This window comes from Globicephala melas, chromosome 15 (genome assembly GCF_963455315.2).
Source record: "Globicephala melas chromosome 15, mGloMel1.2, whole genome shotgun sequence".
NCBI lineage: Eukaryota > Metazoa > Chordata > Mammalia > Artiodactyla > Delphinidae > Globicephala > Globicephala melas.
Window position 1 is genome coordinate 61,330,035 of NC_083328.1, and position 14,063 is coordinate 61,344,097.

Consider the following 14,063-nt stretch of genomic DNA (forward strand, 5'->3'; position numbering starts at 1 on the left):
TGTGGGATCTTAAGTTGCAGCCTTGTGGGATCATTTTAGTTGCGGCATGCAGGATCTAGGTCCCTGACCAGGGGTCGAACCTGGGCCCCCTGCATTGTTAGCATGGAGTCTTAACCACTGGACCACCAGCGAAGTCCCAGTATTGTTATGGTTTTAACGTGAGTCTAGTGAATATCAAATACGCAGAGTTTTGTTCGAACTCAATCTAAAAATATTCTTTTACTTGGTAACTTTGATCTGTTTATATTCAATGGGTTACTATCATATTTGGACTTATTAGTATAATTTTAGGGTTTTTTATTTTCCTTTTAGTTCTGTTCTTTCCTCTTTTCCTTGGAGACTGAAAAATGTGTTCTGTACTTTTGTTTGGATGTTACATTTCCATTATTTTGATGGTTATTCTTAAAATTTTAATATGTATACTTAAAGTCTAAAACATAATTCACAAACCCTTTTCTTCTTTTTAAACAGATCTTAGAACACTTCAAATTCAATAACTTCTCTTCTTAGTATACTACAACTGTCTAGGATTTTATTTCCACTTTGTGTTTTATACTCACCCCTAATCAAAAGAAAATTACTGTTATTATTCTTATAGCTAATATTAATTTAGGTTTGCCAACATATTTATCAAATTATCTGCTCATATTTCATCATTATTATAATTTTTCCTTCTAGGTTAATTTTCCTTCCTGCCAAAGTACCTCTGTTAATAGTTCTTAGAGAAACAGTCTATTAGTGGTAAACTCTTTCGTTGGTCTGAAAATATTTTTCTTTCACCTTTACTTGAATGATGGTTAACTGAGTTTTAAATGGTAAAGGCTAATAGTTATTTTCCATCAGCACTTGGGAATGGTGATTTCTGTTTTTCTGGAGATGTGAAGTCTGCTTCCAGTCAAGTTGGTTTCTGTTCCTTTGTTGGTTCTATTTTTTTTCTCTCTGTTTGCTTTTAAGATTTTCTTCTTGGGCTTTGGTATTCTGCAGTTATACTATGGTGAGGTAAGTTGTGGATTTATTTGGTGCTCAGGACTTAGTGTACTCCTTTAATCTGAGGATACAGGTCTTCAGTTCTGGAAAATTCTTGTCTATGATCTCTTTGAATAGTGTCTCCTTTCACCAGTCTCATTTGCTCTTTTATCTCTTTCTAGATTTGTCCTAGATATGTGTAGGACCCTCTTACACTATTCTGCATGTTTCCTATCCTTTCTTTTGTTTGTGTTTTTTTAATTTTTGGCTGCGTTGGGTCTTTGTTGCTGTGCCTGGGCTTTCTCTGGTTGTGGTGAGCGGGGGCTACTCTTTGTTGTGGTGTGTGGGCTTCTCATTGCAGTGGCTTGCGGAGCACGGGCTCTAGGCGCGTGGGCTTCAGTAGTTGTGGCATGCGAGCTGTAGAGTGCAGGCTCAGTAGTTGTGGCACACGGGCTTAGTTGCTCCTTGGCATGTGGGATCTTCCCGGGCCAGGGATCGAGCCTGTGTCCCCTGCATTGGCAGGCGGATTCTTAACCACTGCGTCACCAAGGAAGCCCCTCTTTTCTGTTTTTTACTTTATGTCTTTGTACTGCATTCTAGGTGATTTCCTTAGCTCTATCTCCTAGTACTCCTTTTTTTTTTTTTTTTGAGCCACACCACGTGGCATGCAGAACTTCCCTGACCGGGGATTGAACCCGTGCCCCTGCAGTGGAAGCGTGGAGTCTTAACTACTGGGAAGTCCATCCTTCATTTTAAAATTCTGTCTGATATGCTCTTCAAAATATGCACTGGGCATTTCCCTTCTAGAAATTTTATTTAATTCTTTTACAGATATGCTTTTAAAAAGAACCTGGGTACTATTCTCTCATCATTTTCTTTTATCTCCTTAACCACCTTTTAAATATTAGATTAATTGAGGTATAATTTATGTACAGTAAAATTCACCCTTTTCATTGTACAGTTTTATGAATTCTGACAAACAGTCATGTAGCCACCACCACAGTCAAGGTATAGAACATTTTCATTACCCCTCTAAAGTTACCTTGTGCTCCTTTATAGTCAATCCACCTTACCCTACCCCCCTCATCCCAGCCCCTGGCAAACAGTTATCCGTTTTCTCTCCCTATAGTTTTGCCTTTTCCATAGTGTCATATAAATGGAATCATACAGTATGTAGCCTTTCTGTCTGACTTCTTTCACTTAGCATAATACATTTGAGATTCATCCATGTTGTTGCATGTGTCAGTAGTTTGTTTTTATGGCTGGGTAGTATTCCATTATGTAATAAAGTGACTAACCTCTCCAGTTCGTCTTGGTCCTAGAAGACCCCTCAGTTTTGCTATTCTGTATAAGTTTTAGAATAAGGTCTATAGTTTATATAGTGGTATTGTGTTAATGTTAATTATTTTGGCAATTGTACTGTGGTTATAGAAGTGAATATCCTAGCTCTTAGCAATTACACACTGAAATATTTAAGGGAAAGGGGATATGGTGTCTTTAGCTTACTCTCAAATGGTTTAGACAAAAAAGTAGGTGGGTAGGTAGGTTGAGTGAGTGGTTGGGTAGGTAGATAGATAATGATAAAAATTAGTGAATCTGGGTGGTGGGTATCAAGGGAGTTCTTGCAAGTTGTGATTATATTTTAAGAAATGTTGTTAAGTTGGGATAAAAGAAATGGAGTACTGGGAAATTGATAACAAACCAAAAAAAAGAGGGTATGGTAATGAATGGTCAGTTTAGGGCTGTCTGAAGAAGTAAACTGAGCCATTGTCTGAATTACAGTAAACAAGTAGCCTACTAGATATCAGATGGAAGAATATTTCAGACAGAGAAGAGCCTTGCAAAGAAGGTCTTATGGTGGGAATACTCTTGATATGTTCAAAGAATAGAAAAATGGCAGGCATAGTTATTGACGTCATAGATGATGAGAAGAGGATAAAGAGGAAGTTAAAGAGTAGGAGACAGCTCCTGTAGAGCTTTGTAAGCCAGGGTGAGGAATTTGGATTTCATTCTTAAGAGTGAAAGCGTTATCGATGGGGTCATAATGTGATCTGATTTATATTTTATTTATTTATTTGTTTGTTTGTTTATGGCTGCGTTGGGTCTTCGTTGCTGCGCACAGGCTTTCTCTAGTTGCGGTGAGTGGGGGCTACTCTTCGTTGCAGTGTGCAGGCTCCTACTTGTGGTGTCTTCTCTTGTTGCGGAGCACAGGCTCTAAGCACGTGGGCTTCAGTAATTATGGCACGTGGGCTCAGAAGTTGTGGCTCTAGAGCACAGGCTCAGTAGTTGTGGCACAAGGGCTTAGTTGCTCCGCGGCATGTGAGATCTTCCCAGACCAGGGCTTGAACCCGTGTCCCCTGCATTGGCAGGTGGATTCTTAACCGCTGATCCACCAGGGAAGCCCTGATTTATATTTTATAATGATCACTATTCCTGTAGTCGAGAGAAGGAGTTATATGGCGGGTGACTGAAAACAACAAAACCAGAAGTAAAAAATAAGTTTGGATTATGTTCATGGCATCAGAGATAGAGAGGAGATGATTTTGTTATGATTTGGAGGTAGGTTGAGTTTTCTAAATTTGTTGATGGATTGTATGTTGCAGGAGGAAAAGGAGTACTTTCAAATAGTCACATTTGTCCTCATTGTTATTCATCCATTCACTTAAATATTTATTAAGTGCCCGTTGTGTGCCCAAGCTCTCTTCTAGGCACTGAAGTTACATCTTTGAATAAAACAAAGACCCTTCCCTCAGGGAGATTAAATTCTACTGGGAGAAACAGATAGTAAAGATGTTTAATAAGTAATATATATGTAGTCTAAAATAAATGTGTTTAATATATTTAAAATGTTTGATATATATGTTACAAAAATGAGAAGTGCTGAGGAAAAAGGGAAAGACTTTAAGAAGATCCAGGTTAAGTTGAGGCAGGTATATAAAAGGATAGTTAAGGAGGGTCCTTACTGAAAAGGTGATGATTTTGAGAATGCAAGAATGTAATGAATATAGAAGGTTCAGCACTTTTATGTCGCACATTGTGCCTCTCACCTTTTGAGTACTTATTATGAAGACTGAGGTTGATAGTTCTTTACAGGGTATAGTCTTGACTCTACCTGTGATATTGTGTTCATTATTTGAGCATAACCAAGGAATCACCAAATGAGAGGCTAAAGTATTTGGAGTAAGGCTTTCAGAACTATGAGTCTTGGTGCATGTGGAACATTCATAAATAGTAGGAGAGTAATTTAATAACAAAAATACACTCTTCCTCTAAAAAACAATTTGCAAGGTCCTTTTGCTTTGACATTCATCTGTAACCAAATGGGACTTGAGGTGGCATACAATGAAAGACATTAAAAAGAAGGAGGATCAAGAGCCAAGGAATTTGGAGAAGGATCCTAAGTGGAACCAAGTTAGTTGTTGCCACTTAGCCCTGCACTAAACTTTTAGCTAAAAAAAAAAGGAAAACCCCTGGGTTTTTACCTTGTTCTCATCATCTGATTAGAGAACCCATACATAGGAGGAGAGCCTTTTATCCTGGCATAGTGAATCAGGAAAGGTGTGCCACGAAGAGATGATACTCAGATCAGTTCTTCATGCATGAATAAAAGTTAGCCTGGAAAAAGTGAAGAGAAGAGTCCCAGTAAACTATGAGGTCAAAAGTGGAGTATAGTAAGACTGGAGAGGTAGTCAATGTCTAGATTATACAACATACCCTATGCTGTAGAAAATAGGATTAAGGTTCTTAAAAAAATTTTTTTTTTTTAAAGCAGGAAAGTGTGACTTGTTTGGCATTTTTGAGGATGGAGGCTTCTGGGCAAAAGGTGAATTTCAAGAGGGCAGTCTTAGAGTCAAGAAGACCATTTTGATATTTACTGTAGTCTAGGCAAGAGATGGTGAAGGTCTGAATATTGCTTGTTGTAGGTGGAGTAGAGAGGGCCAGAGAATTTGAACTTGGCAGGGAGTGGGAGGATGATGCAAAGTAATGATTGGTTTTCATGCTAACATTTTTTAAAAAAATAAATTTATTTATTTATGGCTGAGTTGGGTCTTCATTGCTGCACACGGGCTTTCTCTAGTTGCGGTGAGCAGGGGCTACTCTTCGTTGCGGTGTGTGGGCTTCTCATTGTGGTGGCTACTCTTGTTGTGGAGCATGGGCTCTAGGTGCGCGAGCTTCAGTAGTTGTGGCTCGTGGGCTCTAGAGCACAGGCTCAGTAGTGTGGCACACGGGCTTAGTTGCTCCGTGGCATGTGGGATCTTCCCAGACCAGGGATCCAACTCGTGTCCCCTGCATTGACAGGCAGATTCTTAACCACTGCGCCACCAGGGAAGTCCCCTAATGATTGGTTTTAAAATACAAATGAAAAAACTGAGCTGATCAGTTGTTTTTAATGTTGCCTAAAAAGGGTTTTGTGCTTTCAAAGGGAGGTTTAAAAGGGTGAATAAGCTTGGGTACTGTATGTATTTTGTTAGATATTTAGGGGTGGTAAAATAATTTCTAAAATATTTCTAGCAACTTTATTTTCATTTTTATCTGCAGGATGAAAAAGTAAATTCTAGGGTTCTTTTTGATTAAATTAGCACACCATATGGTGTTTACACAGACTGACTGCTATCCGAGGTGGCTGTGTTATTTTTCTCTTTCAGGATATAATCCTTTACCTGATGCCAATGTGCTGAAACATTTATTTTCTAGTGAACAGTATGTGAAGCAATTATTCTAGTCATTGTATTTTTTCTTGATGCCTCAATTGATGTTACCGTTTGTGAAGTGTTTAACCCTACTGGTCTATTAGTTTAATATTTTTAAAAGTGAAATCTTTTATACAGGTTTATATAGTGCTTTCTAACCTTTTCACATCATAGCACACAGAGAAATTGATAAATTCTGATTGGCCATCCCAGGCTGAGTAAATCAATATCTCATTACACTCATAATCATTCATACCTCTCCAGTGTTTCTTGTCACCACACAGCTTGGGAAGTTCTGCCTTAGTAGAAAAGGTATAGGAACCTTTCTGTACTGCCTTTTTGTTTTGCTGCTGTGTGTGGCTTATGAGATCTCAGTTCCCCAACCAGGGTTTGAACCCGGGCCACGGCAGTAAAAGCCCAGAATCCTAACCACTAGGCCACCAGGGAACTCCCCTATATTGCATTTTAGTAAACGGAAATTAGCAAAGAGTTACAGTCTATAGTGTGTATCAGATGTGCTAGGTAGGTGCTGTGGTTATGACAATGAAGAGCTCAAGGGATGGGCTAGTGGAGAGAGACAGGCACAGAAAAAAATTACGGGTGGTACGGTATGACAAATGACATCTTATAAGGGACGGTGTTTATAAGGGGCCATGAGAGTGCAGATACGAGAGAGTTTAATTCTGTCAAGGTGCAGTTGAGGAGTGTCTGTGAGGGCTAATGAAGAGGTGAGGTTTGAGTTGGACCTTAAAGTAGGAGTTTCCAAAGTACCTGAGACAGGGAAGGCAGAGCAGTTTAGGGAGAGGGGGCAGCCTGTTTTATAGGTTTTATGCCTGTTTAATTTCTATCAGAGATATCTCTCCTCTTAATGTATAAGAAGTAGATATTGGAACTTAGAAGTTTGCTCTAATGGCAGGCATGGTTATCTGCCCTGCCAAAATGCCCATCTATTTTCCATTTATGTTGGTTGGATTCAGCCCCACTATAATACAGACTTATATTTGCATTGTCCTTTTAATTTTCAAAGCTTTTTATCCCTATAACAGCCCCCCAGGTGTAGGAAATAAAAAATAAGTGGTAGTATTTTTACTTTTATGGAGGAGAAAACTGAGACATCATCATCATATCAGCGTTTTTGTTTTCCAGGCGTGGTCATTAAGAAGCAAGAATGTAGACTCTTTTTTTTTTTTTTTTTTTTTTTTTGCGGTATGCGGGCCTCTCACTGTTGTGGCCTCTCCCGTTGCGGAGCGCAGGCTCAGCAGCCATGGCTCATGGGCCCAGCCGCTCCGCGGCATGTGGGATCTTCCCAGACCGGGGCACGAACCCGTGTCCCCTGCATCGGCAGGCGGACTCTTAACCACTGCGCCACCAGGGAAGCCCAAGAATGTAGACTCTTGAAGAGAAATTCCTCTATGATGCCTGTCAGTTCCCAGATATGGTCTTTTTTCTTTGCTTAATTACAGAGGGTACTGTCTAAGAGGAAGAACCTCTCTCAGTCCTCTGGGCACAGCCATAGTGCTGACTGCTAAGGCACTGGCCAGGAGGGAGCCAGCAAGGCAGACAGCATGGTTGCTGATCGCAGAGCTAACAGCCCGACATCTGCAAGCTGCAGCTGTAGCCTTCTGCCACAGCATATTCATATACCTGTTTACACTTGGTGAAGAATCACCGAGTTTGGAGGAAAAATGTGACTTAAACCATTCCAAACTTATAGTTTGGCAATGAATTGCATATGAAATGCATATGATAGACACAATGTAAATATCTTTATTATACAAAGAACTGCTACAAATTAATAATTGGGGGAGGAAAGCAATAGAATGATGGACAAATATATGACAAAACGATTCAGAAAAATGAAAATCCCAAAGAGATGTATGTATAAAGATGATTTTTGCAGTGACTAAAAGCTGGAAGCAACTTGAATCATTGGGGAATGGTCTGCTATTAAACATATAACTACTTAAAAAAAAATGAAACAGTGAGTTAAAGCTAGGTGTTTTGAACTGGAAGAATGTTCACATTATACTATTAAATGACAAAAGCAATTAGAATAATGTGCTTTGGGTGATTTCAATTTTGTTTATAAAATCTCAACTCTATAAACTCAAAGATTTATGTATTATATATATGTGTATGTGTGTGTTTGTTTACATTAGTGCAGAAGATTGCAAACTAGGCTGCTATCAGGAATTACTTGTCACTGTGGTAGGAGAAGAAGGAGGTCAGTGATTAGAAGGAGAAAGCAACATGAGAATAATTTTACTGCATGCATATTTTGTTTCACTTACTACAATGATCTTTTATTTATTTCTAAATATACATATATTAAAGAAAAATGAAGTGAATGCCCTTATTTTAGAAGAGTTTGATTAGTGAATTGCAGATAAACTGAGTACACAATTAAGATAAATTGGAGGACTTTTTTCAGGAAAATATGCAGCTATAAAAAATGAATTATCTACACAGATGAACTAGTGAAAGCAAAGTGGAAAACCAGGGGCTTCCCTGGTGGCGCAGTGGTTGAGAGTCCGCCTGCCGATGCAGGGGACACGGGTGCGTGCCTCGGTCCGGGAAGATCCCACATGCCGCGGAGCGGCTGGGCCCGTGAGCCACAGCCACTGAGCCTGCACGTCCGGAGCCTGTGCTCCGCAGCAGGAGAGGCCACAACAGTGAGAGGCCCGTGTACCGCAAAATTAAAAAAAAATTTAAAAAAAAAGTGGAAAACCAAACTTACAGTTTGGATATATAAGAATATATAAAACTTATAAGAATATTGCTTTAGGACTTATATTCTGTATTGGGTGGAAGCTGTCCATGAGATTCCATAGTTGGTAGTTGTCCCAGTTCATTTATTGCCATGTTTATTCCATCTTCCCTGTACCAAATTTAGTTTAATGCCAAAATAAGATTGAGCTGTCTTAACAGATGAATTGAGTAGGTGCTGATTGCGTCACTGAAATGTTTGCCAAAGAGATTTTATTTTCTAGTTGGTTTTGATCTGTTCTGTCCTTCATCCTCTCTTGGAAAACACAGTAGAATACCTGGTTATGTTTTTAGGGTATCATTGTGAAAACAGTCATTTCAATGAGCAGTGATGGCTGTTGACCCTTTATATTTGTGCCTATACAATGTAGTTGTCCATTTTTCTAGAGGTACCTGAATTTTTGGAAAATAGTGAAGGAAAGAACTTATTGGATTGTTAACTTTGAGGAGCTGTATTGGGAGGGAAAAGATGATCTTGCTGTGGAGCCAACAGTTTCAAAATCATGAAAAGTCCATTCTTTTGACAGAGTGAGCCTGCTTCATCAGAAGTCTCTTGATTGTCAGTTGAGAACATAAGTGGGTTCCTACATAATAGCTTTTACTTTTCAGTCTTCTAACTTCCCCAGGATCCACTTCTGCTGTAGATTCTCTACAATTACCTTCATATATTTGTGAAGAAAGCAAGAACTGTAGAAGAAAATGAAGTCTTTGTGCTATCATCAATGTTTATTTCTTTTATCTTATTAAATTCTTTGTCGCAGTGTGCAAACCTCATTGAGTCTTTTAATAATCCATTCTTTCAGCATCATTCAATTTAGATTTCTTTTTGCTATAGTTATGGGCTCTGGAGTCCAGCAGAGCTGTCACTTATTCTTTTTTGTGATGGGCGGGGGGCGGGGGACCTCGCCACGTGGCTTACAGGACCTTAGTTCCCTGCCCAAGGATTGAACCCAGGCCATGGCAGTGAAAGCCCGGAATCCTAACCACTAGGCTACCAGGGAACTCCTGAGTGGTTACTTCTTAACTATATGGCATTGGGCATAATGTAACTTCCTTACAGCCTTAGTTTCTGGTTGAGAAAAGTGGTAATCATGATGGTATTTCCTATCGTTTTGGTGTTGTGTAAATAAAATATTTATAGAGGTGTTTAACACCATTCTTTGCACATGTTATCATTTACAAATGAATAAATGAAAAGAGAGGGTAATGGGAGATATTGTAGTTGCTTCCTGACTTGTATTATCCTTCCTGGCAAGAAAGTCTTGCTGAACTCAAATATTGGGGAAATTGTAAACCTGATTCCTTACCAGTATGGATTTAGAAAAGTGTTTAGTGTTCATGGGCATCTGAAGAAAGGCTTTTAAGTTGGTTTTCCTTTGTTATCAATTGGTCACTTTTTAGTCATTGCTAAAGTAGATGGCTGCATGATACAAATAACATGAAAATTTCACAAGTTAATATAAGAATAATACAAGCAGTTGCAGAAACAGCAACATAAGACCAAAAGTAAATGGCCTCTCCCCCGCCCCACTTTTTTACTTTATAGCTGACTATTTAGGTGTTTGTACATCTAATTCAAAATTTTCCACATCTCTAAAATTTTGTTATGTTTTCAAGGCAATTTATGTGATTGAATTTACTTAGAGTATTAGTTTCCTTGGAAGTATTAGTTCTTTAAAAATAGAGCCCAGGGGCTTCCCTGGTGACGCAGTGGTTGGGAGTCTGCCTGCCGATGCAGGGGACATTGGTTCGTGCCCCGGTCTGGGAGGATCCCATATGCCTGGGAGGATCCCATATGCCGCGGAGCGGCTGGGCCCATGAGCCATGGCCGCTGGGCCTGCGTGTCCAGAGCCTGTGCTCTGCGATGGGAGAGGCCACAGCGGTGAGGGGCCTGCATACTGCAAAAAAAAAAAGAAAATAGATCACAGGGACTTCCCTGGTGGTCCAGTGGTAAAGAATCCCCCTTCCAATGCAGGGGATGTGGGTTTGACCCCTGATTGGGGAACTAAGATCCCACATGCCGTGGGGCAGCTAAGCCCACACTCCACAACTACTGAGCTCACATGCGTCAGCTAGAGAGCCTGCGTGCCGCAAACTACAGAGCCCACATGCCCTGGAGCACATGTGCAGCAACGAAGAGCCCGAGCGCCACAGCGGAAGATCCTGCATGCCCCAACAAAGATCCCACGTGCTGCAACTGAGACCAGACGTAGCCAAAGAAATAAAGAGAAATAAATAAAATTTTAAATAAATAAATAAATAAGAATAGGTCCCAGAAAAGTGGTAAAGAATTGAGAAGTCAGGTCTAAGAATAGAGAACTGGGGCCTAAGTTGAATATAGAAACAAGATAAACAACTCTTATTTATTTGTTTGTTTGTTTTTGGCTGCATTGGGTCTTCGTTGCTGTGTACGTGCTTTTCTCTAGTTGCAGTGAGTGGGGGCTGCTCCTCATTGCGTTGCACGTGCTTCTCATTGCAGTGGCTTCTCTTGTTGCGGAGCATGGGCTGTAAGCGCACGAGTTTCAGTAGTTGTGGCATGCAGTCTCTGTAGTTGTGGCTCACGGGCTCTAGAGCGCAGACTCAGTAGTTGTGGCGCTCAGGCTTAGTTGCTCTGCGGCATGTGAGATCTTCCCGGACCAGGGCTCGAACCCGTGTCCCCTGCCTTGGCAGGCGCATTCTTAACCACTGCACCACCAGGGAAGCCCAAACAACTCTTATTTATTTGTAAAAAGAACCATAATCAGTGGGATTTTATTAAATGGACTTCTGTGCACCCCTTTGCACTTCCTTCCCTTCGAGCTTTCAGCACTCTCTCCATATTGCAAGGTTGTCGAGTTGCTGTTCTCTGTAGCATCCCAAAAGGCTGGCACAGCAACTCTCTGCTTGTATTGCCTACAGCTGTCATCCAGAGGGGCCAAACACATGGCACTGTAGTGTATTTACAGATGTCATTCGCTCTGTTTGGATGACTTGAAGCTTAAAGAAGGGTATTTGCTCTTGAATAGGAGAAAAATTGTTACTTTGGCATAAGGCCCACCTTGGCACCATTCCCACATCTGTTATTGATTAGAAGTGAATGTTGGTCAGTCAGAATGCAAGAGTGCTGGTCTGATTATCAAGCTCACTCTTCAGGGTGAAATACTGCAGGAAATCTCAAGGATGGCATAAACTGACTGAGCAGAAGATCTGAAAGACGACCCTTTTATAGCTGTTGTACAGAGACTTGATGTGCAGAGATACCGTGGGTGATTTCCACATGCCAAGAGGATATCATAACATCTGCATGCAGAAACTGTCCTTAGAGGGGGCAGTGGAATAGGGAGTGGAATCCTTTCTTGCTGATTCTTTTAAAAAATATAATTAATGTAAAATAAAACGTGCAGATACTGTGTTCAGTCCATTGAGATTTTAAAAAAATTAATTATTTTTGGCTGCGTTGGGTCTTCTTTGCTGCATGTGGGCTTTCTCTAGTTGCAGCGAGCAGGGACTACTCTTCTTTGCGGTGCACGGGTTTCTCACTGCGGTGGTTTCTCTTGTTGTGGAGCATGGCCTCTAGGCTTGCATGCTCAGTAGCTGTGGTTCATGGGCTCTAGAGCGCAGGCTCAGTAGTTGTGCCGCACGGGCTTAGTTGCTCCGCGGCATGTGAGATCTTCCTGGACCAGGGATCAAACCCATGTCCCCTGCATTGGCAGGTGGATCCTTAACCACTGGGCGACCAGGGAAGTCCCTTTTTAAAAAAAATTTTATTTATTGTTTTTGGCTGCGTTGGGTCTTCATTGCTGCATGCGCACTTTCTCTAGTTGTGGTGAGCGGAGGCTGCTCTTCATCGCGGTGCGCGGGCTTCTCATTGCAGTGGCTTCTCTTGTTGCAGAGCACGAGCTCTAGATGCGTGGGCTTCAGTAGTTGCAGCACTCAGGCTCAGTAGTTTTGGCTCACGGGCTTATTTGCTCCGCGGCATGTGGGATCTTCCCAGACCGGGGCACGAACCCGTGTCCCCTGCATCGGCAGGCGGACTCTCAACCACTGCGCCACCAGGGAAGCCCAGGGGGCTACTCTTAATTGCGGTGCGTGGGCTTCTCATTGCTGTGGCTTGTCTTGTTGCAGAACGCGGGCTCAAAGCGTGTGGGCTTCAGTAGTTGTGGCACGTGGGCTCTAGAGCGCAGGCTCAGTAGTTGTGGCCCACGGGCTTTGTTGCTCCGCGGCATGTGGGATCTTCCCTGACCAGGGCTTGAACCCGTGTCCCCTGCATCAGCAGGCGGATTCTTAACGACTGTGCCACCAGGGAAGCCCCTCCATTGAGTTTTTAATAGCTGTCTACTCTTGTGTAAACGTAGTCTTAAAGTTTACAACATTTTAATTTACCGGAAAATTACTACTTATCTCCTGTAACCAATATCTCATTTCTCCTTCTGTATTACCATTTCATGTAAATGGAGTCATACAGTGTGTATTCTTCTGTGTTTGGTTTTTCTGGTTTTGAGTTTCATACATGTATCAATAATTGCATGAGTCAATGGATCATTCGTTTTTAATGTTGCAGTGTTCCATTGTTTGGATGTACCTCAGTTTATACAGTCATCTGTTGATGGACATTTGGGTTGTTTCCAGTCTTTGGCTGCTATAAGCATTCATGTAATTTTTGTGAATATATGTTTTAATTCCTCTTGGGAGGAATTAAAAATTCCACCCTCTTGGGGTGGAATTTTTCAGTCATTGAGTAGATGTATGTTTAACTTCATAGGAGACTGCTAAATAGTTCCGCAGTAGTCCAAAGTAGTTGTACCATTTACACTCCTACCAGCAATTTATGAGTTTCGTGTGCTCCATATCCTTAACATTTAACCTTCTTTATTTTAACGATTTTAGTGAGTTTGTGTTGGTACCTCACTGTGATTTTTTAAAAAATTATTTATTTATTTTTGGCTGTGTTTGGTCTTCGTTGCTGTCCGCGGGCTTTCTCTAGTTGCGGCAAGTAGGGGCTGTTTCATTGCAGTGTCCAGGCTTCTCATTGCGGTGGCTTCTCTTGTTGCAGAGCACTGGCTCTAGGCGCGCAGGTTTCAGTAGTTGTGGTACATGGGCTCAGTAGTTGTGGCTCATGGGCTCTAGAGCACAGGCTTAGTAGTTGTGGCTCATGGTCTTAGTTGCTCTGCGGCATGTGGGATCTTCCTGGACCAGGGCTCGGACCTGTGTCCCCTGCATTGGCAGGCGGATTCTTAACCACTGCGCCCCCAGGGAAGGCCGCTCATTGTGATTTTAATGTGCCTTTCCTTGATGATTAATGATGTTGGGCACATGTTTGTATTGGACATTGCAGTGTCTCCCTTTGTGAAGATATGTTAATCTATTCCTTTTGCACAATATGTGTTCAAATCTCATTGTCAAAAGGTAGGTTATTTGTGTTTTTATTGTTGATTTGTCAGTATTCTACGTTCATTCTAGATGTGAGTCCCTTGTTAGATACGTGAGCATTGAATAATTTTTCTTATGTGTGGCCCGTCTATTATCTTAATGGTGTCTTTTGATGAACAGAAAACCTTGATTTCATAAAGTCTAATTTATCAATTTAAAATTTTTTTCTACTTTTTTTGTGACCTGCCCAAGGATTCTTTGCTTACCATAAAGATATGAAGTTATTCTCCC

The 14,063-nt window shown here is 41.1% G+C and overlaps 1 protein-coding gene across 5 annotated transcripts in view; it reads left to right on the forward strand.

Moving 5' to 3' along the window:
- The window catches only part of CBFA2T2 (CBFA2/RUNX1 partner transcriptional co-repressor 2), a 169,514-nt gene that overhangs the window by 67,180 nt on the left and 88,271 nt on the right, over positions 1–14,063 (forward strand). The window lies entirely within an intron of this gene.